Here is a 26339-nt window from a genome sequence, read left to right as displayed (position 1 = left end):
CTCATTCAGTATAAATACTGGAAGAAGCATTAAAGGTTATCATATGAACAATCAGAGAAGCAAAGTGATGTGCCCAAATTGCACAATGCCACTTTCATGGATGATTATTTTTTAAGCACCCGTTTTCATTTTAGCTAAGATAATTCCATTAGTTATGGAGACCATCCACATGCAGGAGGTGAATCCAGTACTGTGCTGGAGACAGTGTGTACCAGCCGGTGAGAGGCTATTTATTTTAAGCATCTCTTCCCAAACTCTGTATTCAGTGATGTTGACTTGGGAGCTTGAAATCGGTAATGGCAGGAGTATTTATACCATGGAAATCGTCAAATGCTACAAATCCCTCCTTCCCTTCCTCCCCTCTCCAGAGCCTGTTGTTATTAAACATCTACCAGCACAGCAGAGTGAAACAGACCCTACTCATTTTAGAAACCAAATAGAGCAAAGGCCAAAACCAATCACACCTTTGCTTTCACTTCAGCAGGTTCTCTCCTACTTCTTGCTCATCAGGGATCCTCTAGATCTGGAACTTTCCACAGAGAAGAGAAATATTCATTTCATTTAATAAACCTTCACTGAATACATGTACCTTGTAGTAAGCTGGGTGTAGGGCTGCATGACAAGGAAAGACCATTTCCCTACTGTCATAAGCAGACCCGGGACTTGAGGGCCCTTGGTTGGTAAAGACCAAGGAAAGAAAACTGAGGTTTGATGGACAAGTGTTCAGGGGATCAGAAATATTTATTAGATCTATGCAAAAGATAAGCTGCCCTTAGAAACAGAAACAGAAATGAGGTGCCTTAAAAAAAATTTTTTTTTTTGCCAAGGAGTCCAATTTGATTCTGAAATCTGATCCATCTGCTGCTTCAGTATGATTCCATATATTTTTAGTTGCTAATAATTTAGACACACTGAGATACTGACGGTATCCCTCAAAGTCCAGCTGCCACATACCTACCTTTCTGAGTTTCTTTATTGTCACTGTAGATCTCCCACTTCTGTTTCACGCTGAAGTCTGAGGTCACTGAGGGCTTCCTCAGCTTTGCATTTTTCCTGAAAGAAAAAAAAAAAGAAAGATTTTGTTCACTTAAATAGGTTCTTCAAAATCCTGTGGGTGAGAAACATTTTGCGTCAAAAAGGCTGATCCCAAGTCTCCTACAGAGATGGTGAGAAGAGATAAGGGGAGTAACCAAACTTTAGATGCCCAGTACTTCCATAATGGAAACCTACAAGAGTGAAAGAATTGAGGAATCTCGCAACCTACTTATACACGTCACCTGGGGTGACACCTCTATGACCACTACTCAATTGTGATAAGAGGGCTGTAACACATCAATTAACTAGCTAATTAATTACTGTTGTGTTTAATTAAAAGCTACTGGCACAGCCAAGGGCCCCAGTGCTTGCCTGAATCCTATCATGTCATCAGGACTCAGGAAGTCCTGGTGGGTTTACTGTTTTTCCAAGCGCTTACACCTTATCTAAATTCAAATCACATCACCTGCAAATTTCTATGCACGTGCTGCCCCTTATGCTGGTATTTCTCATATGTGTCACCCCTGGTGCAGAGAATGGCAGAAGGGCACCCCAGGAGGTCAGGGGCTGAAGCTCTCATGAGTCCAGATAACTTGGAATTTTTTTTCTCTTAACACATTATGGAAATTTATATCCTATGTGCAGTATTCAAATAAAGTTTTAAGTTTATAACTACTGGAATTGAGTGTAACAAGGCCTAAATAAATGGAGAATATACCAGGTTTGTTCATTATTTATTATTAAGATGCCAATTCTTCCCCAATTGATCTTTAGATGCAACTGAAGTCCAAGCAAACCCCCAGCAGGGGACTTCCCTGGTGGTCCAGTGGGTAGGACTCCAAGCTCCCAATGCAGGGGGCCCAGGTTCGATCCCTGGCCAGGGAACTAGATTCCACATGCATGCCGCAACAAAGACCTGGCACAGCCTAAATAAATAAATAATAAATAAATAAATATTAAAAAGAAAGAAACCCAGCAGGATTTGTTTTTTAGTTTTGGGGGTTGTTGTTTTTTGGGGTATTTTTAGAAACTGACAACGTGATTCTATGGAAATTAGAGGACTTAAAATAGCCAGGACAACTTCGAGAAATAAAAAAGTTGAAGAACTAACACTACCTGATTTTAAGACTTATCATAAAGCAATGGTCATCAAGACAATGTAACACTGGCATAAAGATAGACAACTCAATCAATGTAACAGAGCAGAGAGCTCAGAAATAAACCCAACACGAATACAGGAAACTGATTTTGGACAAAGTGCAAAAGCAATCCAGCAGAGATAGTCTTTTCAACAAATGGGCTGAAACAATTAGATATGCACGTGCAAAAAAATGAACTTTGATCCATACCTTGCAAAATGGATCCTAAATGTGAAACTTAAAACAATAAAACTTAATAGAAGAAACATAGGAGAAAATCTTTGCAAACTTGGGGTAGGCAAAGATTTCTTAAACACCAAAAGCATGATTTGTGAAAGAAAAAATGGACAAATTGGACTTCATCAAAATAAAACATTTCTACTCTTCAAAGACACTGTCAAATTAGTTCTGCTCATTTTATTCACAAGAAAATTCTGGTTTGGAGAACCATTTCTATGGCCACTCTACTCTCCTATCTCATTTCCTTCAAACGTCCCATCTTCTAAACCCTCTTATGTTCTCACTGTCCTCAAATATTTTGCACAGCACCCAACACATAATACATAAATTTTCAACAGAGGAGACAAATATATTATCTTGGTTGACTTCACATCATCCCATCCCTTAACTACTTTTTTTTTCAATTTTTGAGACTGAAGAGCTGGGAAACAGCTTTATCCCTCCCTAGTCAAAGTATATATATATATATATATATATATATATATTTTTTTTTTTTTTGCGGTACGCGGGCCTCTCACTGTTGTGGCCTCTCCCGTTGCAGAGCACAGGCTCCGGACGCGCAGGCTCAGCGGCCGTGGCTCACGGGCCCAGCCGCTCCGCGGCATGTGGGATCTTCCCGGACCGGGGCATGAACCCGTGTCCCCTGCATCAGCAGGCGGACTCTCAACCACTGCACCACCAGGGAAGCCCCTCAAAGTATATTTTAATATCAGTCTCTGATCAAAACCAAAACTCTTTGCATTTCCTATCTAGAAATCAAACCCTGCACATCAGTCAAGTCTCTCCCAAAAGTCACCTGTTCCATGAGGCCTGCCTGCCTGCCCTGATTCAACAAGAAATCCCTTCCCCTGCCACATTTTATCTGAAGCTCTGTGTACTGAGTTTTCTGTGGATGTTTATCTTCCCAGTTACCCTATCAGTCTCCATACCCCCTGCAGCACCCAGAGATCTGACCAGCAACAGATCCTGCATTAATGAATAAATGAGGTCGGAGCCCAGGGAAGGACACAGTGGGAGGTGAAGTGAAGAAGGCGGCGTTTTGTACTGGATCTGAGGCAGGTGAAGGACTCTGCTGCAGGGAGGGTAAAGAACACAGTGGTGAGGAAGGAGCAGGGGACCCTTGCCGGGCACAGGGTCAGGAAGGAGACAAACGATGGGAAATCTGATTGACAAGCTGAAAAGGGTCAATCCCCTTCTGAACACAGTGAGAAAGGAGAGATTCTAGAAAGCACAACACATTGCATCTGAAATCTACAGGCAAGAGCATACGCTCCACTTCAACCTGCTGGTTGCCTTCTCCTTCCTTTATTTTTCCTTCTTCTCCTTTTACATTGTTTCGAATGGGGGAGGTGTCCAATATTTCCTATATAAACTACACTAAGAAAGCTGAAAAGACTAAAAAATTATCAGCTGGAGAAACTGTCTGTCCTGCAGGGATCTGTAACTAATGTTTCTGATATGCAGAGATCCCTTCGTTTTCTTCCACCTCAGATTTGTGTTTTTATGGGTCGAGGTTACTGAAATCGGAACTCTGGCTGAATGGCGAAAACAATGTTGTGAATCCTAAATATATTTCAATAACAAACTAGGATGCATTTTTAACAAAAGAATATTTATGTTTAAGTTTATAAACATTATTATATGTATGTAAGTCCCCACAAATTAAGTCACGTGATTATGTAGATGAAAATGGACTTAAAATCCTGCGTAACATAGATTACCCACCACCAGCTTCTACAGAAGGTAAGGACTTGCTTGTCTTTCTAAATCTCCCAATGACGTCTTAATGTACCATAGAATCATGAGTACCAGTAAAGAGCTCATTTCCTCTCCTAAAATTAGAATATTCTGGGATATAAGTACATTCTATCTGTTCACTCAGCAGCAAATGTATTTCTTGAATTCATATTTAATATATATTGAACACCTACTACTAACTATTGCATGATTGGCATTTAACTATATTATTATTGATATTGTGGAAGAATAACTGTTGGGTGCATACGCTATAGCCGAATTTTCTTCAACAGTTAAATCTTGACCTTACACTTGAGTATATATGATACTGGCAAGAAAATCTGTTGGAGATTGTGTACAACCTGCTCTGGCCTTCTTAAAAGTCTTTCTCAAAGGTTACAAGAGTTTGCTCTGAAAAATCATGTAATTAAATGAGAATTTCTTTTCTATGATGTCTTTGAACTATCTTAAAACTATCTGTACACATGTAGAGTTTGTTTAGTTACTATACAAAAAACATTTCACAAAAAGAAGTCTTTGATCTACTTTTAATTGAAAAATCATTGATTTTTACCTACCTACCCTGCTACCTAACCTTCAAACACAAAGATAAACCAATAATCGTTTTCCAGTCTCTGTTTTATGCAGATAGACCAAAAAATATCAAACTAAAGCAAAATTATAGAGATTTTCTTACAAATTTTCTTCAACACATTTCCCCTTTAAAACAAAATGTTGTTGACATCTTCAATTTCAACATTTCAACAGTTAAAACCCTTTGAGACATCATCTCATTCAATGATGCCTGGGGTGTATTTTCCACATGGTAGAAGTTTCCTGAGATACTCTCCACTTCATTGCTTCCCCAGAAACCTGCAGGAAATTTTAATTACTTTTTCATTTGATTTTCTAAAGAACCGAAGGGTGATTTTCTGGAATGTGCTTTTAAAAAGAAGGTAGCCGGGGCTTCCCTGGTGGCGCAGTGGTTGAGAGTCCGCCTGCCGATGCAGGGGACGCGGGTTCATGCCCCGGTCCGGGAGGATCCCACATGCCGCGGAGCGGCTGGGCCCGTGAGCCATGGCCGCTGGGCCTGCGCGTCCGGAGCCTGTGCTCCGCAACGGGAGAGGCCGCAGCAGTGAGAGGCCCACGTACCGCAAAACAAAAAAAAAAAACAAAAAAAAAACAAAAAAAAAGAAGGTAGCCAAAAATCCTATTAAAATCTTTTTCACACTATACCAGGATCATTTGCCCTGAAAACTAGTCCACTTTTGTGCTCCCAGAGCTACAGCCCACTAAAAGAGCAAACAACCTTCAGATCTGCAAACACTATCTCCTGAAGGAATCTGACCTCAACCCCTCAGGAGATCCAAGAAAAGAAAAGTCAGTCTTTGGGACTTCCCTGGTTGCGCAGTGGTTAAGACTCCACGCTTCCAACGCATGAGGGCCCAGGTTTGATCCCTGGTCAGGGAATTAGATCCCACATGCATACCGCAGCTAAGAGTTTGCATGCCACAACCAAGACCCGGCGCAACCAAATACATAAATTAATTAATTAATAACAACAAAAAAAGTCAGTCTTCTCTTAATTGAGTCACCACTTAACTCACTGGCTTATCAGATAAGGAAAAAGCAATTTCAGCAGCTGTGTATTTACATTTATCTCAATTTACATTTTTCATCCCAAAACTTCACTGGTTTCCAGTTCTGGTTCCCTGAGGTATGAGCTACCCTCTCTCACCTGTGTGGATAACATCCCTTTTGGGCAGTACAACTGGCTTAAAAGCTACTAAACAAAACAGAAATACATGCTGAATGGCTTCTTTAAATGCACGTGGTACTAAAGAAGGAGCCATAATAAAGTTATTGCAATAATCTGCTTGAGTGGACAAGGAGAACCCACAAAGCAGTAGTATCTGTTTACCTCCATGTACAGTTTTTGTAGCATTTTCCCAAGTCTCAAAAAGAAAAAGCATTAAAGATAATCTCAATGACCAACCATTGGGCGGGGGGCCGAAGACACAGGTGCAAGCCCATATCTTGCTTATGGCTTCATATCAGCATAAGACTATGCCCACTCTTGGCTAGACGCCTACTTCTCACATGTATTCATAATATTATATATCCATGTTTTGTGTTTACCTTTCTAAATGACATAATTTCTACAAAGATAATTTAGAACTACAGTGTCTGCTTTGGGGAACGTTCAAAATGAACAAAAGGGGGAAAGGAGTTAAAAGATACATAAAAACAGAAAAGGAATAAAACTGCAAAAAAATACCAATTTCAAAATGATGGCAGCACTCCAGTCATCTGAAACTCACATATCTGGCACCATGAAGAATCCAAAAGAAGACTGAAAGTCAGGAAAGGATGAAAAGCACCCTGTGAGACACCCCTCCTTGGCACAGGACTACATTCAAGGGGGTTGAACACTCAATTCTAGTATATCTGATCATTTTGCTTTCTGAGTCTTCAGCAAACGAAGGTACTCAGGAAGGAAGGAAGAAAGAACCAACAGTAGTAAATTGTAACCTGGCAGCCTGACAGCAAAAACAGAAAATGCACACAGGAACTCAAAAAGCCAAGGTGAACTACCACCCCCCAAATCCTTAGGATATCACTATACTACAGTCCAGGATGAAACTCAGCTTCATAATGATGACCCTGAGTTAGCAAGGAAAGCTGAAGGTATTTTGCAAACAGTTATTAAAAGCAAGGCACTGGGGGACTCCATATGCTTACCAAAAGACATGTGACGGACCGCCCATGGCAGCATTCTACGTGACAGCCACAAAGTAGAAAGTACCCAAATGGCCATTAATAGTAAAATGGATAAATGAATTGTGATATCTTCACACAGTGAATACTCTACAGCAATGGAAATGACAGATCTACAACAACAAGCTCACAAGCATAATGTTGAGTGCAAGAAGCCAAACCCATGGAGTAAGGAAAAGAGCAGGCAAGAGATCGTGCCTGGGGGGTCAGGGAGGGGCTGTAGTGACTGGTTGGAAGGGAGCACGGGAGCTTCTAAGTAACATGTTGTTTCCTGACCTGGATGCTGAATACACGAGCATTCCATCGGGAAAGATTCAGCAAGCTGTACACCAAGCTCTGTGCCCTTTTCTGTATGTGTATTTGTCTCTGAAGAACACATTCACAAAATATTACACAGTATACTTGATGAAGTATAAATTTCTTGTCTTCGTGGTAAATCCAATCATGAACACTTCACAATTCAGATTTCAAGTAACCAGAGGCAACCCCAGGCAAAATTTGAAGCACATGATGTTTATCTTTCCTCCCTCAGTTCCACATTCTCTTTCTGGGGCTTTTCTATCTTTTGAAAAGCAACTCCCGACCAAGTGTGGTCACACACCACGCCCTCCCCGTTTCTCATTTCCTCAGCAGAGTTTAATACACACACAAATCTCCCAGGGATCCCATTAAAATGCAGATGCCTCAGTAGGTCTGTGGTGGGACCTAGAGCCCGCAGGTCTAGAAAAACTCCCAGGTGTGGCCAATGCTGCTTGAGTGAGGCCTCGAGCTGCAGAGCCTGAGCAAAGACGTGATTTAAAACCTGTGCCTGCCAAGTTCCTGGGTGCTGAGGAATGCCTCATCCCGGGAATATGAGCATGGAAGTTTTAGGACTCATATCTGGTGGAACACTCTTGGCTTCCCAATGCCTCTCAAATTGCGTCCCTATTAGCTCTACCAACTCAGGGACAAAAACTAGTAGTTGGGGACAGTAAAGTAAAAACCTGCTCCTACTCTAGGGAGTTTTGCTCCGTTTCTCATTAAAACTTCACCTTTGGACTTGTTAGCATAGTGCCTTTCCCGTAGCACTTACAGGAGGGAGGGAGGGAGGGAGAAGAAGGGAAAGAAAGAAAGGAAGTGAGCAAGCAAGCAGTTAGTTTGCCTGGGAAAGTGCAGCAATGTAAAGTGCTGGTGTGACTTGCCAGATGGCTGAGAGGCTGCTTAGATCCAAGATGTCTCTTCCATGAGGGGCTCAGTTTGCAGTTACGAATATTTTCATGAAGGGTGAGGTTGTAGGGTGAGAATGGAGGGGTAGACACCAGGGTGAGTAAGCCCTCTTCTCCCAGGGCATCTCAGAGCCATGAATACAGATAGGACAAGCCTTTTCCTGGCAGATAGAAAAATGTTAATAACTTTAAAGCCTCCCCAGAAACTTGGTATGTGGTTTTGAAGTGTTTAGGCATTTGGAAGGGGTACAAGGGGAATATAACATATGTATAGGGATTCTTCCCAGATTCAAATAAATATATGAAAATTTTCTGGTGTGTATTTTATAAGATGGAAGCAATTAAAAAAAAAAAAAAGAAATGCTCTCTGATCTCTCCAAAACATTCCCGTAACATAGGGAATCTCGAAAACAGAGTATCTGAAAAACATTTTATTTAGTAGCTGCAATGGTTAATTTTATGTGTCGACCTGGCTAGGCTGCAGTGCTTACATATTTGGTTGTACGTGTCTGGACGGTGCTGTGAAGGTCTTTTGTACATGAGATGAATAAAGCAGCTTACCCTCCATAATGTGGGCAGGCCTCTTCCAGTGAGCTGAAGACCTTTAAATGAAAACTGATCATCCCCAAGGAAGAGGGAATTTTGCCAGCCCACTGCCTTCCCTGAGTCTCCAGCCTACCGGCCCAGCCTGCAGATTTCAGACTTGCCAGCCTCCACAATTGTGTGAGCTAATTCCTTAAAATAAATCCACCCCCAGCCTCCGCCTCTGTACACACACACACACACACACACACACACACACACACACACACACACACACACACACACACACACACACACACACACACACACACACACCTTACTGGTTCTGTTTCTCTGGAGAACCCTAACATAATGGGTTATGTCATTGTACTTTCGTTGGAGTTAATCACATAAACAAATACACCGGCTTCACAGTAAATATATGTTAGCACTGCTTAAAAGAGCTGAGTAAGATTATTCAGCTTACTTGGTTGAATAAGTTGAACTCAAGAAGAACTGAATTCTTATTCAGCTGCTGAATGAGAACTTTAATTTTAAATATCATTCAACAGAATAGGTCACTTTTTAAGGGCCCAAATGCTCACATAATATAACATTTTAATTCTCACAGGGCTCATTAGGATTGTAACAGCCTGTCTACTAGATCAGAGGACTTCTGTGGACAGATTTTATTAGTCCAAAGACAGCTTATTCACTGTAATCTTTTAGGAGAGAGGCAATACATTATCTTTTTAGACCAATATAAAACCTCCAGATCTGTACACATGGAATCAATCTAACGCTCATTTCTGGCTCGGTGCCTTCCTTTAGCCTCCCATGAATTTGTACTCAAGACTAGGACTGCTCAGACAGAGTACATGTTCCTAGAGCATCAATTAGCTCGTCCCCTAGGTCAATAGGTGAGAGATGCAGAAGTGGAAGTTGCATTTCCCAGCATGTCAGTGCTCTGCGCCCAAGTAACAGCCACCCAACGCAAGCCTATTACCGCCACTGAAGGCAGCCGGCTGCAAGTGAACCCAGTGCTAGGCACAGTGCCCACTCCCCGAGGACTTCTTCCTGACACAGACATTCCACATGCTTTGTGTTTGTTCATTTTGTCCTTGTTCCCGTAACTTGGCAGCCACAATCCATATACCTCCATCCATCAAGTTACCTTCACCGTAAAAAGATAAATAAATAAACTGCAAAATCCTATATTTTCACTGTTTAAAACATCTGCAGTTTATCCTGGACTGGTATTCTGGACTGCTGCATGTCTCTGTCTATTAAGAATGTAACGTAGGGTTTTTTTTTATTGTGCTTATATCTTATTAGGATTGCTACTGTTTTTGAGTATTCTGGTTGCAAAGCTGTACAGATAGGGAGAGGTCGGCCCCATTCCTACTTTTTTTTTTTATATATGTCTTGTGTGTGTTTGCAGAATATTAGGTTTTTCTGGAATGCACATACTACGTTAGAGCAAAAATGCATGCGCTATAATTCATTCATTAACATCCCCAAGCTACTCATATCTGCCAGACTGAAGTATAGGCTATGCCAACATCCCCAAGGAGGAAAAGAAAAAGTATTTGCATCACCAACACTAACACTAGTTTACGGCATGTCTGTCAGAAAACATGACATACAAATGTCCTAAAACACGGATTTTCTAAGCAAATGTCAGTTGACTCCTCAGAAATTCTTCTGCCTCAGCCAGAGCAGACTGTAACTCTGCTCTATAGGAGCAAGAATTACACCGTGACTGTGTCACATCAGGGGATGAACTGTGCGGCCACCACGCCTAAGGAGATGGGCAAGAAGCCAGCACATGCTGCCTCAACCCCCCTGACCCTCCACCTCGGGACCAGGCAGCTACAGGTGGCTCACAGCAGGGGAGACTTCCACCACTGCATTCAGGTTTCAAAATGAATAACTCACTTGCACTTTTTTGTTTTCTAGCCAGACATTAAAACAAACAAGCAAACAAAAACACTCTAGGTCAGAGATACCATTATGACAAAATGGCCACTTGAGCGTGCTCCATAACTGTGTAGTTGTAAGTGATCACAAGAGGGTATCATGGCTGAACATTCCCCAGAATGTCCCCCCAAAATTTTTAAAAATTGAAATTAAAAAAAAAAAAGAAATTGAAGAGAGTGGTTGCTACCAGTGTGGGGCGGTGGCAGGGGGCGGGGATGGAGCTCTCAGAGTCTCTTTAACTGGAGTATTTCTGCCTGGTCACCTGAAAAGGACAGGTATGAGTACATTTAAGGGGAAACTCTTGACGGAGCCTATATTTGGGGCTGACAAAAATTACAAGACACAGAGCTTTTGTAGCTATCCAAATTTCTTATCTCTATAAAAAAGAAATTTCATATTTCCATAGTTCTTCTTTTCTTGTGGTTAAGAAACATATAACGTGAAATCGACCTTCTTGACAAACTTGTAAGTGTGCGGTACTGTCACCTACATGCACACTGTTGCAGAGCAGATCTCTAGAGCTTGTTCACGTCGAATGACTGAAACTCTCTAACCCACGGAAGAGCGACTCTTCATTTCCCAATCCCCCAACCCCTGCCAACCACCATTCTACTTTCTAAGAGTTGGCTATTTTGATACCTCATGTAAGTGGAATTATACATTACTGGTCCTTCTGTGACTGGTTTATTTCACTTAGCATGATGTCCTCAAGGTTCACCCATGTTGTCACATACTGCAGAAGTTCCTTCTTTTTTTTAAAGCTGAGTGATATTCCACTGTATGTATACACCCCATTTTCTTTATTCATTCATCTGTCAAGGGACACTTCAGCCATTTCCAACTTTTAGCTATTGTGAATAGTGTTGCAATGATCATGGGAGTGCAGATATCTCTTCAAGATCCTGATTTCAATCCTTTTGGATATACATGCAGAAGTGGGATTGCTGGATCATATGGTAGTTCTATTTTCAATTTTTTGGAGGAAACTGCATACTGTTTTCCATAGTGGCTGCACCACTTTACATTCCCACCAACAGTGTACAGGTTCCCAATTTCTCCACATTCTAACTAGCACTTATTACCTTCTGTGTTTTTAATAACAGCCATCATAACAGGTATGAGGCAATATTTCACTGTGGTTTTGATCTGCATTCCTCTGATGATTAGTGATGGTGAGCATCTTTTCATCTCCTCAAAAATTTTTTTGCCTGAAGGACAAAATATTCCAGCAATGAAAGGAAACACCATTGTGGTACCAGAAAATATGACCTCTCATCACTAAATTCCCTTATTTTTGATCAGAAATCATTCCATTCCAATTAATTTTTTTACCTGTCTTAAAACTGTGACAGACAAGTACTTCCAGCTTCAAATGAAGAGAAGGAAAGACATCAGGGGAAAAGGTGTTCTGGATATCTCAGTGCTTTCAGAGCTCAGCCCTCCTCCCTCAAGGACACACCTATCAGGGCAGCATAACCTGGAGGTAGAAAATATTGTACAGCACCACCTGTTGAGCCTGAACAAGGTAACCCTGAAATGACAAGAATATCCAAGAGCAAAAAAGAGAGTAAAGATAGACTATCTTTGGGTCAAAATATGATCCCACAAACTTGAAAGGGGAAGAAGTAACATGATTAAAGGTCTAAGGGCACCATGGAACCACACGTTCACGGACCTTCAGGGCAGGATCACAAATGACACTTGAATTTACCAGGGCATATTCACAGGTAGGAAACAGGGGTTGCAAACTGGAAATGGTATCTTTCCCACCTCACGGAGTATGCAAAATTAGAAATTTCTACTTAAAAGCTGGATGTTTCCCCATTCTTTATAAGCTGGCATCGCTGGCAACACTGGGCCTATATCCTGCCTGTCAGCATCTGTCCGTCCCCCCAGCAGATAAAGCAGAGGCTGCTACTGGGCCCCAACTCCATTCTATCGGGTCAGTGCTACCTGCCTGGCCGCGGAGGCCTCTGAGTTTGTGAGCCCCTCTCCGTGACATCAGTCACAGCCCGCGGGATGGTGAAGATGGGAACCTGAAGATAATCTGACCAGGACCTAGAATCTCTCTTCTTGAAACTGTATCATCACCACACAAGGTAAGTGGAGATAATGTCTCTACTGAAGAGAGGAAAAATACTGCCTGAATTTAGTAGGTGTGCTTGATTTCCGACCCCCAGTGAGACCTGGACCCAGACCATCCACCTCATGATTCTTCCCATTCATTACACTCTCTGGTGCCTCTGGAGAGAGAGCAGCTGGCCAAGAAACTTTGATTTTCGACTGGGTATGATTTTTAAGCACCCAGTTCCTAGCACAGTCCCAGGCACATGTGGATACAAAAAAAATCTTTTTTAAATGAAGTAATTAAAATGAATGACATAGGGAAAAAGCACAAAGAGTTTCTTCTGTGGGCAAATGACAAAAATGATCCTTAAGACTGGGACCGATTTAAGATGAACTTCTTCCACAATATTTTTGCCCTCAATTTAAATGATGGACAAGATCAATAAGTAATGAAAAATGGAGAAACTAATGTTTTCAATCTTTTATAGTTCTTGAGGAGTTCAAGTCCTTTTAGAACAGTATTTCTCACACTTGACTAACATGTAGACCTTATTAAAGAAAATATCCCCTATGGATTGCAGAGTTGACGTAAATATTGTCTATATCATGTTACGAACTATGAACAAACATAAACAGATATAAACTAATTATACTTATAGTTCCAAAACATTAATGTGCCCAACACACGTTTGAAAATCAATGGAATGATAATTAACAACATTCATTTAATCCAACAAGGGATGCAATTCCACTGAAACTACATCCCCACAGCTAATGTCAGTAGGCACTGACACACAGCTTGTGTGCTGCACTTTTCAGTTACATTTACAAGATCAAAACCCCATTCCCCATCACTTTTCCATTGAGAACACAGAGACTCCAACACTCTATGTTGTCAATCAGTTTCATTTTACACATCACTTTTCCATTGAGAACACAGAGACTCCAACACTCTATGTTGTCAATCAGTTTCATTTTACATGGACACATCACTTACTAAGCCCACTGCTGTGCCTTCCTCATCAGCCCATGACAAGTGGGGCTGTGGGTGCCGCATAACCAGTCTGAAACAAAGAGGCAGGTTTTGAAATGCTGTAGCCAGATCTGTCATGCAAGCGTCATCCAGGTGATTGCAAATGTGCTCCAAATAATTTGTTTTATATTATCATATAATGATAACATAAAATGAAAACAAAAATGTTTAGTCTTCTAAGACTCCCAAGCATACAAGACCCAAAGGGCCTCTGATTGGAGAAACATTCTTGACATGAAATGTCCATAGTCCGAGGATGTGACCAGAGGTATTTTTCCATTTATTATACTGCATCCCAGGTCCTTCAGGTGTTAGAAACTCCTAGATATTTTAAAAGGTGAAACAGTAAGCTTCTTGAAGGTCAGGGTCACTCTAGTGCCTGGGACACTGGCAGGCACATGAACACTGAGGGAATTAAAGAAACATGTCTGAGCTACTGCACCTATATATCTTTATAAGACATACAAATGAAGGCCTTAAGGTTTAAATTCACTTTCCTCTTTTTATAATTACTCTGACAAAAGCAATTATAATTTGGAAGACCCCAAACACTTACCAGTTGAAGCAATGAAACTGTTTTTCTTGTTTTTTTGTTTGTTTTTTAAATTTTTGGCTGGGCCGTGCGGCATGTCGGATCTTAGTTCCCCAACCAGGAATTGAACCCTGCCCCCTGCACTGGAAGCACGGAGTCTTAACCACTGGACCACCAGGGAAGTCCCATGAAACTGTTTTTTTGAGGAACTAATTTCAATGAAATCATATGTGTCATTCCACCATTACAACTTTCCTCTGGGAAACAGTGTTTACTTCCCATTTTACAACATGGTATGAGACTAATAGTCAGATAGGAGAAGCCCGAGTATCATGATAAATAATCTCTTCCCATTTCTTCCTTCCAACAATATACCGCAGTCAGGCCCTACCTAAGCTTTACCAAGCTACACGTGAAGCAAGAAGGCATATTGTATATACCCTCTTAGGAGAAGAAAGCAGACATCTGAATCACTACAGCATCCTAACCTTCCCCATCACCTAAAAGCTCTCTCCACCGTCAGCCTCTAAGCTTCCATTCACAGCACATTAGCCTGTTTCAACTACTTCTATTTTACAAATGAAATAAGATCATGTAACCTGGGAAGAAACTGAGAAACAGGTAAAGATGTTTACATGCTCAAAGTGACAGGAGTAGTATGACTGTGAATTTGAACAGTGATTCAGGATAGGAGTAAATGAAAACTTCAGGTTAAAAGCCAAGCCAGAGAAGAGTCTGCGGCTCTTAGAGCGTAGTCTTCCAATGATACCTCATTTTAAGCCTTTCTCTTTTTTTTTTTTTTTTTTTTTGCGGTACACGGGCCTCTCACTGCCGTGGCCTCTCCCGTTGCGAAGCACAGGCTCCGGACGCGCATGCTCAGCGGCCATGGCTCACGGGTCCAGCCGCTCCGCGGCATGTGGGATCTTCCCGGACCGGGGCACGAACCCGTGCCCCTGCATTGGCAGGCGGACTCTCAACCACTGCGCCACCAGGGAAGCCCCTAAGCTTTTCTTTTTTTGTCCACACCATAAGGCAGAGTAAACAAGCTCTCATCAAAATCTGACAGCAAAGCTCAGAACAAACAGTGAGATCTGAGGGTCAGAGCAGGCCAGAATACCTTTCTGGGGCCAGGAGGCCAAAAAGAAGTTACTATCTTGAGATGAAACTCAAATATCAGAACGAGAAGGGGTCACCACCAGGAAGCAGAGCTCAGAAAAACTAAGCTACACACAGATTCCTGCCAGGCCCAGGCGCAAGGTTTGGAAGGTTCAAGATAGGCTGTGGTTTTCATAGACAGGTAGGCTTCTCCCACTCAGCAGTAATGACACACATAATTGTGACAGAGGATATACTGAAGGGAAAAAACAAAAAGCAACAAGCCAGCAACAATTAGAAAATAAAGATATATAGAGAGATATACAGATAAAGATATAGATAGATAGATTTTTATGCATCTGTCTCTATATATCTCCAGTTCTGAATGCATAAAAGGCAGAGAATCTCTGGAAAGCCTGTGGCTAGCACACTGATAGGCCCCAAAGCCAGGGCCAAAGGAAAGCATTACACACAGTCAAAAACACTCAGTGGTGCAGTGGTTAAGAATCCGCCTGCCAATGCAGGGAACAGGGGTTCAAGCCCTGGCCCGGGAAGATCCCACATGCCATGGAGCACCACAACTACTGAGCCTGCACTCTAGAACCCATGAGCCACAACTACTGAGCCCACGTGCCACAGCTACTGAGCCTGTGCTCTAGAGCCTGTGCTCCGCAACAACAGAAGCCATGACAATGAGAAGCCACGACAAGGAGAAGCCCGTGCATCACAACGAAGATTAGCTCCCTCTTGCCGCAACTAGAGAAAGCCCGAGCGCAGCAACGAAGATGCAATGCAGTCAAAAATAAATAAATTTAAATAAATACACTTTTTAAATAAATAAATACTGTATTAAAAAAAAAAACAAACACTCTTCCAGGACCGAGGCTCAACCCACCATCATGCCTCAAGGCTGAAACAAATCTTTATCTCCTTGGAGAGCACAAGATATTACTGGCCGTATGAGTGAAAAAAGAATATTTATCTTCAAACACTACAAACACAGTCCAAAGCACCCAGATGCTCACATTTGGAAGATACTCAAGAGCTGGGATCAACCAGAGAAGAGCTGATTTAACTCTCGCATCTCAAGCTGCCTCGGGGCCGTTCTCATTGAGTGGGAAGAGAAGGGAAACTGAGGCACTATCTAATCAATCAGTCAGTGTCTCTCCATCCGTCTGCTCGTCTTCTGCCCCCTCTCACCCTGTCCCTCTCCCTCTGTGTCTCCAGGTCACTCTCTGTGCTTATTTCTCTCTTTGCGTCCACCTCTCCTCTCTTCCGTTCTCATCTTGCAAAGCACCACATCATGTAGGTAAAGTGGGTTTATGAAGCAACTACACTATTGCAAAAGAAGATGATCAGAGGGAAAAGCCCTAAAGTGGAACCCAAGAAAGGGAAATGTAAAGGAAACGCTGACCGATGCTGAAACCACGCCTCTGTGTACTTGTAGCTATGTGTTTTAAAAAATCTAGTGAAGTGGGATTGGTGCTCAACTGTTGTCCTTTTCCTCTCTATTTTAGTCATCATCTTTATAGTTGTACAGACATGCTGAAGTAAACCATTTTGACAACCCATATACAGGTCACACATGGGTAGTTTTGGTTCCTTCTCCATTAAGTTTCTTGCTTCTAAATTATTCAACAAAAGAGTCCTCTTCAACATTGTGTGTGTAGAAAAGGTGTAAATCACGTGAAACAGCTGACAGCATGGGTCCAATTTTGGCACCTGAACGAATCCCACCCTAGCCCTGTCTGGCAGGTCACCAATCACACTAACCCCTGTTACACTAGATGCACCCACCCTGGGTCTGTCCCTGGTCTGGCTATTGTGGCACAACCAGTGCCCGTGCACAAACCCATTGTGGTTCCAGTGCCAGCTGGACCCTTGTGTTTCTGTTTCCAAGAATGCGGGGTTCCAAGTCAATTTATCAACGTGCATCAGTCCACAAACGACAATCGCTATCACCACAAATGGAACTGAGAAAACTCTGAAAAGCTTCAGCTCTGATTAGAGGAGAGAGATGAATTCCTGTTATGCCCTTGCCTCAGTCAAATGCTCAATGTGTGCGTGTGCGTGTGCGTGCACACACACATACATACATACACACACACACACACACACACACACACACCCCCTATACCCTTCTCTCCTTGCCAATCTCAGAACACACCAGTGCTCACTAGGAACTTGAAAGTACAGGGAGGGAACCAACAAAAGAAATGAAGAGATCACACACAGCATGAACTAACTGCATTCTCAGTATACGAAGCAAGGAATCAAACAACACAGACTTATTTGATTCATTCAGCAAATATTTATTGAGTACACTTATTGTACTGGGTACAAACCTTGCTTTCACCAAGCGAATGTCCCTGGCACCAGAAACTGGCTAGACTAGGTTATTACAAGTCTGCTCTCTGCTTCTCCCCAGACATCCTCTCGCCACGTTATGGATTTTTCTTGGCCTGATACAATCCTCCTTCCAGAATTCTCTTATACAGCTACATCCCCTTGCCCATTCTGGTTTCACCTGCTGGCTGACCTAGTTCTAGCTTACTAGGAAGTGGTGACGGCCCACCCTGACCCTCTAGACCATTCACACCTGCCCAACTCAACAGGTCACTTGGACACTCCCGTCCCCAGCCTTTAAGGAAAGGAGTCCCTCAGTATTATAAGAGAAAACGAACTTAAGAACGTGTTAACACATCCCAGAGACCATTTTTATTCTTTCCCAATGCAATGTTATTTTCTCTCTAATATCGCAATTATTGATAACTGAGGAATTTAACCCAAATTTGCTTAATATTTTGATCTAAGAGCTTGAATGATCTTTTTTGTTTGTTTTTGTTTTGGGGTTTTTTTTTGTTTTTGCTTTTGTTTGATTTTTTTTTGAATGATCTTTGAAATGGAAACCACCACCACGTTTTGCCTCTACAGGAACCAAACATTCTTATACTATCTGATATCTGTTCTCCTCAAACTGTACATGAATCCTCCTAGGATAGGCATGGGACAGGGTCACCTGGGGGAAGATGGAGTGCCAGGTGGGAAACTAAGCCACCAGATGAAATGGCACACCTTCCCAGAGAGACAATTTTCCCCTTGAAAGGAAATATAACATTTTAGATTAAAACAAGCCCCAATATATTATAGAGTAAAATGAACAAATGCATGGTTTTTTTTAAGATAAAAACTCAAGACTTCAAAGAAAGCTCCTACTTGTGGGCAGTGTGTCAGGCTATGCCCACAATCCACGGTGTTTCCTGCAAATAACTCTCTTGCCTTTACAACTTCTTCGATGAAAGTTTTGAGAAATGTTTAACCCACCCTATGAACTTCCTGAGGGCATGAACTATGTCTCCTCTTTCTCTTTGTCTCCAGGGACCTAGGACAGTACATAAGATAGTGCCTGGCACAAAACAGGCACTCTGATGTTTGCAGGATTAATTTGGCTGAAATAATGGCAACAGCACTGTCAATAACAAAAGATTTTTTATCACATTTGAATGGGAGGAAGGGAAGGTGAACAGCTGTATGAGGACATGGAATAGAAGCAACCCAATTTACCAAACAGCTGATGGCTGCCATGTGAACAATCAGATGAAGCAACTCAGTTTATTTCTTTTCCACTTGAACAAGCACAGGAAGGCAAATATTGTACCTGTTAATCTCGCAGAAGATGGGGGTGGGGCTTAGGACACAAGTCTACCAGATGACATTGGTGCTATTAAATTTAATAATTTCTGAAGAGTTGGAAAAGCATTGTGGTAATAATAATAATGTCACCAATGATATTAAGTCCTGGTTTGTATGTTGATCCTAAGAAGGTCATTTTGATCATTTAAAGGTTGTGTCATATATTTGCTGCTGAGACTTGACAACTCTGAAAAGTAGTTCAATGTGTGTGTGTGTGTGTGTGTGTGTGTGTGTGTGTGTGTGTGTAAAATGTGGTGTGGGCTTACCTTTCCTTATTCTTAATATTGTTACCTTTTTTAACTAGCTGGACCTAAACCAAGTTACACATGAAAGATGATTCGAAGTATATATGGCTTATAGCAAAGTTTAAATTTTTCTACTTCCTTGGTGGAGACACTGCATTTTCACTCATTTGTAAATAATAGAAAAGATGGGTATCACACACACTTTCTCCACACAATCCATCTTATACTGCAATGAGCCACTTTCTATGCCCAGTATTCTCGAACTCTCCAAACTGCGGGGAGAGGCTGTCCGGAGGAGGAAGTGAGGACTCCCAGCCCTGCAGGTCTAAGCAGTGAATGGGTGAGCCAGGCCACTGCTGCCTTCCAGGGCTATTTCCTTTTCTGAGTCATATGTCTCAAATATGTGAACTGCCAACCAAAATGATGCCTTTCAGACCTTCCTGATAATGACAGCCAGAGATCCATAAAATTTCAACGGAAATCCAGAGAGCAGAAAGCCATTTTATAGTATTAACATGCCTGTAGCGCCTGAGGAAGAAGTGAAAATAGCTCAAGACATACCAAGACTCCTGGCAGAGACAGATGGAAATTAATCTCAATAAAACCCGACTATCTTTCCCTCTATGCCCTAAACCTGCAGCCATCCCCTTTCGCCTGAGAATTAAGTAACCTGATGTTATGTTATTTCTGTCAGAGCCATAAGAGTAGAGAGTTTATTTTTCATGATTTTATCATTTTATTCTGTGATATAAAAAGCGAGAGTTTTCACTCTCAGTTTACAACATCTGGGATTAAATGCTGCTCTTTTATTAACTGGGCAAGTCCCTTAACGTCTTTAGGTCTAAATTTCTCTATCAATCAGAGATAAAGTCTACGACCCTGTTTAATTCTGAAAATCAAACAAATGAGCTTGTAAAATTGTAGGCATCAATGAATATTTGTGTGCAGCAATATAAATGCACAACAATGTCTTGTTTTCTATGTAGTAGCAGGAAAACAGGGAGTACAAAAACTGCTATAGAGAAAGCCAAACTGGCTAACAGCTCGGGTCATGGCTCAGGTGCCGCTCAGGTGCATCCAGGAGGCCTGGAGTAGAAGGTGCCGTAATCAAGTCGTTGAGAAGTGGGAGCGCTCCTAAATCAGTGTCTGAGAAGATTCTCCGGACGCTGCGGATTTCACTTTGGCCTGTATAACTAACAAAGTGCCCTTTGCAGGGCTCAGATATGAGCAAGTAAAACTTTCTCCCCAAACTCTCTGAACGCATTGCCTTTCCTTAACGCTAGGGCATCTCGTCTTGGGGAAGTTAAAGCGAGTCGGTGAATGAAGAAAAAGGAACTCAGAGACTAGGAGAGCTGCACGCTCCGCAGTGTAAGAGGAAGAGATGGCAGCGCCCCTGGGAGGACAGGAAACACCACCGCCACCTCCCACCCTCCAAACTACACACGCACCTGGGGATGAACTTGGCCTCGTCCCAGAGTCGTGCCTGGAAGTCCTGCCAAGCCTAGCCAGGGCTCGCTGCGTCCCAGGAGGCGGCCAGAGCCGCCGCCGCGTCCTTGTCGCCCTCGTCCTCCTCGCTGTCCCCGGGGTCGGACCCCGTCTGGTTCTCACGGCCCCCAGCCAAGGCGCCGTCCCCCGCCGCCGGCCCAGCGGAAGCCGAGCGCAAACTCCTGGAAGGTGAGGCGCAGTCGCGGTCGACTTCCAGCCTCCGGAGCCGGCCTCGGCGTCGGCCGGGAGCACGCGCAGCTCCGCCCACAGCGCGCTGAAATTCTCGCGCTCCAGCTTCCCTGAGCGGTTCGCAGGCGACGAAGACCGAGCGCAGCCTGGCTAGCTCTTCCAGGCCCCCGTCCGCCTCCGTCCCGCCTGGTGGGGCCAACCGAAAGGGCTCCGGGCGCGACTGGGCACGCGGTCCGCCCCGGCTGTGGCGACAGCGGGGAGTCCGGAGCCACCTGCTGAACCCCGGGAGCCGCCGCAAATTCGGCGAGTCGGGCTGGTTTGGCCACTGGCGGGAACTTCCGGGCGGGGCGAGGCGCCTGGGTGGGTCGGGACGGCGCGCTCCGACGCGGCTTCGCGTTCTGCCAGCCCTGGAGCGGTGCCAGCGCGCCCCTGACCCCGCGCAAAAATGCCCGCCAGCGACTGAGACCCCGGCGCGGCCGCACGCGCCTTCCCGGCGGGGAGGAGGAGCGCCCAGCTCCGGTTCCCACGCCTCCGGGATCCCGGCTGTGCTTCCCGTGCGGAGCTCTGGAGCCTGAGTTTGGGGCTCTTGGAGTTGGGGGGGTCCGGCCGGAGCTGAGAGTGAAGCAGTAGGCTCTTCGGCGTAAAGTGTTTACTCGGGTCAGTCTAGAGCTGGCAGGAGCGTAGAGAGCTAACTGGACAGAAAGGGGAAAGGAAAGTAGGGGTAGGATTCCAAATTGGTTAACGTTATGTGTATTTTATTCTTTTCTGATTCCGGAAAATTGGTAAACTTCTGTATATACAAGATTAACCAGAAGACCCCCATTCTCTGATTTTACTGGTTTTCTTTAATGCATGTCCGTCCAACATTAAGATCCAACTAGTTAATGCACATTAGGAATCACATAGATCTTCCAGAGCCTCAAATCCAAATAATTTTTCACAGTTCTTGTCTCCAAAACCTGAGAAAATTAATAACCAAAATCCTTGACAGGCAGCAATATTTAAACAAGGACTGAGGTAGCTTTTAAACAAATCTTATGGAAATTATATGTGCAGATGTATGTTACCCTTTGATCTTAATTTCAACAGTGCTATTATTGTTTCTTTAATACTGGCTGCTTAATGGGTATAAGATCTTTAAAATTCATCCATTTTTATTCTTTTTTTAAAAAAATCTCGTCTTATTTTCAAGAGTCCCTCACTTTGTCCTATGACTTATGCTCCCTTTGGTGATTCTCATTGCTTGTGAAAATGCATTTGGGCTATTTTTACTTTATCACATCAGTTCCCTCCACTTTTTAGACTTTTTTATTTCCATTTCTTTTAGTAATGACTCTGTATTCCATTTATTCTCATTCTGAATTTTCTCTATTGCTTATTACTTTGATTGTTTTCAGTGTCATAAAAATAGAGGATTTGACTGACACATTTCTTCACGCTGATGTTCTTAAACAGGAAGCTAAATGCTAAACATCCGAAGAACTGTTTCTTCTTGAATAGTACAATAAATAAGGTCAACACTCACAGCATCCGTCAAGCTGTAAATGCCACTGATATTCGCCATCTGTAAATTTAACTAGTCAATTATGAGAGGCATTCTATTAAGAAGCCCTGGTCTTAGCAATCTAATTGCTAAGTGAATATAGTTCTGCTCAAGTAGATAGCTAATACATTGGAATGAATTTTATTATTAGTGCAATAAAAATTGTTATTGATTTTGGGTTTATGTGTTTTCCTGTTTATTCTAAAGACTGATTTTTCCATATAAAGTAAAAAGTGGCCTCGGTAATGCCACTTATTACCTCGGTAATGCCTTTAAAGCTTTTCAGATATACTTATTAAACTGAATCTTTGAAATATTATCATTCTGTTAGCAATTAATAAATATCTGTATTTTTCAAAATAGATGTTAATATTTTTAACTGCTTTGCCAGAAACGCTTTCTTGAAGACTGCTCTTGCAACTTCCTTCCTTAACTCACACTGACCTTTGCACTCAATTCTAAATTCTTATATTCTTTGACCTGCTTTGTCCTTTCAATAAGCCCCTTCACTGAGGAGTCGTCAAGAAACATGGATTATTCCAAAAGTCTGTGTACACACCTTCTCATTTCCACTGATTTTAATCTACTCCATTTATCACAACAGTTATCATAACAACACAACAAACACCTAGTGATTTAAAATAGCAGCCATTTTATTTGCATAATCTCACTGCCATCAACTTGGGCAGGGCTCAGGTAGGTGGTTTTTCTGCTGGCTTGCCTGGGATCATATAGTCATGGTAGCTTTACTGTGGCTGTGTGGTCTTAAGAGCGCCTCACCCATACGTCTGGAAGTTGGTGCTGGCTGTTAGCTGGACATGTGTCTTCAGGAGGCTCCCACCAGCTTTGTCACATGGTGGCAGTGTTCCAAGAGGTTTAGGACCAATGCACAAATGCTTTTCAAGCCTCAGCTTGTGTCATGTTTGTTGCTATATTCCATGGATCAAAGGAAGTCACATGGCCAAGCTCTAAGTCAATGGAGGAGGGGATTATACAAGGTCATGAATACAGGCAGATGTACTTTATTGGAGGCCCTTACTATAATAATATACCATACTTAGCCTCTAACACATTCTCTCAGGCTCCTGTCCTGCCAACCTCCTGTTCGTTCTACACAACCACAGCTGGACAGTCCTTCTTAAACACCAATTATTCTGTCATTTTGGAGCTTAGTGTTTCTCAGTCAGTGGTAATTTTGTTCCCCAGGAGACATTTGGCAATATCTGGAGACATTTTTGGTTGTCACAATTTGAAAAGGGGGAGATGCTAGTATCTAGTAGGTAGAGGCCAGGGATGCTGCTAAACATCCTATGATGCACAGGCCCAGCCACCCATAACAAGAAAAATTATCTGGTCAAAAATGTCAGTAGTCCTGAGGTTGAGAAAGCCTGCACCCAAGCTCATCAACCCCTAGAGGTGTCCCAGTAAAAAGAGAACCAAGGGTAAGCTCTTCATCTGGGCATCCAAAATCCTCTACAATCTGGTCTCACCTTATACTGTATATACAAACATTTCTGCTTTAGTCTCCATCAGGGCTCCTCCTGTCCCCCAAATATGCCACACTTGATTACATGACTAACTTGATAGCTCCCTATTGTCATGACAAAATGTAAATACTAAACATCCTTTAGCTTTTTTCACTTCTCCCTAACCAAACCATTTCCCAGCCTTAGGGGAAGAGTTGGATCCTGCTTTTCCGACCAAAGTTTCCACAATTTCATTATGACCTGTTGCTTACAAGGACATTGCTTAGCATGTACTATGTCAGCTCAGGCCACAGGAATGCTTTTTTCTTTTCTTTTTTAGTCTTTTTCACAGTTTTATTTTTCACGTTAAAACTCTGATTCATCTGGAATTTATTTTGGGTCAGGTGTGAGTTGTAGATTCAACTTTATTTTTTTCTGAATTTCTGCCTAGTTGTCTCAACACCATTTATACAACAATCTCTTCACCATGGATTTAAATACCACCTTTAGCATATAATAAATTCCTGTACGTATTTGAGTTTATTTCTGGACTTTGTAGTCTGTTCTATTGAGGAATCACTCACATTTTGAAAGGACTCTTCAGCTTATAAAAAGATTCTTAAAGGAGTCCTATTGGGTTGCTTTTCGTCTTTTTAAGTATTTAAAGTACCTCACAAGGTACTAAGGAATGCTTTTGAATATCCCTAGAAATATACTCAGGGGAAGGCAAAGATTACATAATCTGTCTTTACTACTTTGAAAAATTAGAGGAAAGAGAGGAGAAAAAAGAAATAGGAGGCATTTATTTTCTATTTTAGCATCCAGAAACAGCTAAAGGCAGTGCACAACTATTTCCTTGGCATGGAATATTCTCCACAGTAACTCAAGTCTAAGGGTGTGGCATTGTTTGCAGTTTGTGAAAGGGCCCTATGGAATACATGGGCTACCTAGAAGACACTGCAATGCCCTGACACAAGTCCTGCTGAAATCAACACATCTGACATTGCTGTAGTACACTGTAGTACATATAAAACCAGAGTGTATACAATTAAATATTTGTGAGTTATAAGAGAGAAAATATTCCTTTCAGGGTTATCCAACTTATTCTTGTTTCATAATACATTGAGTGACTGAAGAAAAGTAGATTGCAATGTACCATAGTAATCTCAGGTAAAAATTTAAATGCATTACAAGCAAGCAAGAAAATACAAACACTTAAAATTCTGTACTTTTTAACTTTATCATTATTTAGAGGGGTGGAGAGGGCAGAGATGTTTGGCATGCAAAATGCATTATTTTTGTATGAGATGTCAAAATTTCATGTGCAGTTGGCTCTTGCTTACCTATCTCCATCTAAATTTTAAAATAATTTATATCTACAGCTGGCAGAACTGAAAGTGATGTCTGTATTATTGATCAATCTATGACTCAAAATACTGAATAAAGTAAGGTTACTTCAAAAAATCTTGTATCTTATTTTAATTGGGAAAATTTCTGGGCATATTTAACTAAGTATATTTTCAAAGTCTTTGTTGCTAGAAATGCTGTTTTCCTGAAAACATTAGCAGGTAAGGGCAGACGTGTTGTGAAATACTTTGACTCTTTCATAAGCTTTTATTTTGCACAGGTCAGAAGTGATGGTACAGCTGGTAGCTTCGGTGCCTCTAAAAATTCTTCAAACCCAATAAAAACATAATAATTCAACTTACAGGAGAAGAATTAAAGTCATCACAAGGGAATGGTGATAGGATAAAGGAAGAATGCACAAATTTTATTAATGGTAACTTATTTAACATTTTTTAAAATAAGAAAATACCAACCGACCAGAACCTTGTGCAATTTTGTCTGGTTGTTAAGTTTTTCGGTTCCTCAGCAATTTAGAAGAATCCTATGATAACTTCTGCTTAGAATGTATTAATTTTCCCTTTAATGAAGAATTGCCAAGCCTCCTTTTAGAAGGCAAAAAGGACCAAGGTTTCATGATGTTTCCCATCTTATTTCCCTGCCAGTGATTTCAGCTTATGTTTAGTGTTAAACTGAGGGACTCAGTTTGACCTTGGTTCCATTTCTGCTCTTTCTCTAGTTGGTTTCTGATCAAATTTTTTTTAGTATAATTGTGAATTGCTCTGCTGTATGTATGTGTGTGTGTGTGTGTGTGTGTGTAACCATAAAAAGTCCCAAAGCCTTTTTGACAGTAGGCAGGATTTATAAATTATAAATAATTATAAACAGCTATTAGGAAGCTATGTTCATTTTAATATCGGTAATATTGGAATGACAATTATGTCAATATTTCCTTGTTAGCAATTTACTAATTATTTTAGAGCTGCTCAGGACACACTCAACTTTTTCCAA

General features: G+C 41.9%; 1 non-coding gene and 1 pseudogene across 1 annotated transcript; one reads left to right on the top strand and one right to left on the bottom strand.

Annotated features, from left to right (window-relative positions):
• The window catches only part of LOC132522614 (ras and EF-hand domain-containing protein-like), a 45963-nt pseudogene extending 22661 nt beyond the window's left edge, over positions 1-23302 (bottom strand).
• On the top strand, positions 1848-1920 carry TRNAW-CCA (transfer RNA tryptophan (anticodon CCA)). Its single transcript has one exon. It is a non-coding gene; the product is annotated as a tRNA-Trp (tRNA).
• Positions 23303-26339: the final 3037 nt, after the last annotated feature.

Source organism: Lagenorhynchus albirostris, chromosome 7 (assembly GCF_949774975.1).
Source record: "Lagenorhynchus albirostris chromosome 7, mLagAlb1.1, whole genome shotgun sequence".
In the NCBI taxonomy this organism is placed as follows: domain Eukaryota; kingdom Metazoa; phylum Chordata; class Mammalia; order Artiodactyla; family Delphinidae; genus Lagenorhynchus; species Lagenorhynchus albirostris.
The sequence above is the reverse complement of the archived record's forward strand: the minus strand, read 5'-3'. Positions and strand labels throughout refer to the sequence as shown.